A 2,189-nucleotide genomic window follows, 5' to 3' on the forward strand; every position below is an offset into this window, starting at 1 on the left:
AATAATTTGTTCTTTTGAATTCTATGCCAGAAAGTCCCATAAGACTTTCTGGCTTCAGGAAATCCATTGTTACTGTGTCACTTTTTGGGGATGATATCTTCCTTTGGACTTGTGTGGGGAGTGAGGTAGTCTGCTTCTTTCGGGGACATTGCTGTGGTAGAGTTTTCATGCCTGAGGTGATAGCCAGTTCTTGATCCGACATCACTGCTCCAGAAGAAAGTTGGGCAGGCACACAAGCAGATGCACGTAGGGTGAGTGCATGTGCAGATGCACACGTGGGCATGCGTGAGGGAGATGCCCACATAGATGCACACGGGAGGGTGGTGTGGGGGAGACCTTAATGGAAAACCAAGAAGCCTTGGTTTTCCCTTCGAGAACTGGGTCTGACACCCAGTCAAGCTCCAGTTGTCTCACTCCTTCCTGCTTAAGGTGATAGGGTCCCACAATTGGTCTAGTGCTCAGCCATGATTACCCCGAAGTACCTCACTCAATTTCCTGCTGTCCTGCTTGCTCCTGGTGTGTACGTCCCACTGTGGCTCACTGCTCCACACTGTGGCATGTTGTATGCCACCAATTCTTGCTGTACCCCACCTATGCTCACTGTACCATCCTGATGCTCACTGCACCCCACTGACACTCGCTGCACCCTGGCGATGCTTGCAGCTCCCATGGCTCTCAAATGTCTGTCTTGGTCCACAACAATGTTTTGAGAAACACCTATATATTTGTGCTTCCTTGCAGGCCTAGGGTCTGACAGCAGTTTCTTCCACAAAGTACCTGAGTGACCAAGGAGGAAGCCTGTTGTTCCCTTCCAGAAGTGGCTTCTCACCTCTGTTGAGGGACCCAGGACCTCCCTATTGCCTGAGTTAAGGGGTCCTGCATTGTCAAGACAGACAGTAGTTTGCTCCCCAAAGTACCTGCTTGCTTCTTGTGGGAGGATCCCACAGTGGCTCAGCTGGAGGCTCTGGTGGCTTCTGCTGAGGCCCATGACTCACTGCTCCTGTGGCTCTCAAACTAATTATTTTAATAAAAGTTCTGACTAAAATTCCTACTTTCTGCCTCCCACTGCGATGGTCTCTTGTGTGCCACGTAGGTCTTTCTGGTGGCCCATTTCTATGTAGCTTGCTGCTCCTCCAGCTCCTTAATCTGTTTCCTCCACCACTGCCATCTTGATTCTGGAATTCACTTGTAGAGCTTTATATCAGGAAACTACAGGGTTATTTAAAGGATTGTTTATGAAAGCAAAAACTCCCAGAAACTACTGAATCTACCGAGCATTAGGAATTGGTCATTTACTCCTGCAGAAAGCACAGCTTCTTAAAAGCAGGAGCTGTAAGATTTCATGTCACCATACCTTGGATATGTTATTGAAAGGGGCCATTCCCCAGAGAAGTACATCATGCGGACAACAGACTGGAAGAGATCCATATTTATTCCCACTCAAAAAAAGGTGACATGACAGAGTATGGAAATTCTTGTACAGTAACACACGCAGCAAAATACTGCTAAAGATTATCCAGAAATGACTGGAACAGTACATTGACAGAGGTCTACCAGAAATACAAGCTGGTATCACCAATGTCAGATGGATCTTGGCAGAAAACAAAGAGTACCAGAGGAATATCTATCTGTGCTTCACTGACTATGCAAAGGCATTTGACTGTGTTGATCACAACAAATTGTGGTTAACTTTGAGGAGAATGAGACTCTGAGAACACTTGATTATGCTTTTGCAAAAATATATACTTGTACTAGAAAGCAGTTCTCAGAACAGAGCAGAGAAACACTGCATGTTTCAAAATTAGGAAGGAAGTGCGCCAGGAGTGCGTCTTGTCTCCATATCTTTTTCAATCTATATAGAACAGATCATTCAGAAGGCTGGGCTTTATGAGCAGGAAGTGGGAATAGGATTGGAGGAAGACTCATCAACAACCTTAGTTATGGAGATGACACAAAGTTACTTGCTGAAACTGAGGAGGACCTGAAGGGCTTGCTGCTGAAGGTTAAGGACTGTAGTCTTCAATATGGATTGAAGCTCAACATCAAGAAGACAAAGATTCTTGCTACCTGGGCCAACTAGCAGCACCATGATGGATGGAGAAGAGATTGAGGTTGTTAACAGTGATAGCTTGCTGGGCTCCACCAGCAGTCAGGAAATCAAAAGATGAATTGCATTGGATAAATCTGTT

This window comes from Elephantulus edwardii, unplaced genomic scaffold (assembly GCF_000299155.1).
Source record: "Elephantulus edwardii isolate Elephantulus edwardi_28Jun2011 unplaced genomic scaffold, EleEdw1.0 scaffold00209, whole genome shotgun sequence".
In the NCBI taxonomy this organism is placed as follows: domain Eukaryota; kingdom Metazoa; phylum Chordata; class Mammalia; order Macroscelidea; family Macroscelididae; genus Elephantulus; species Elephantulus edwardii.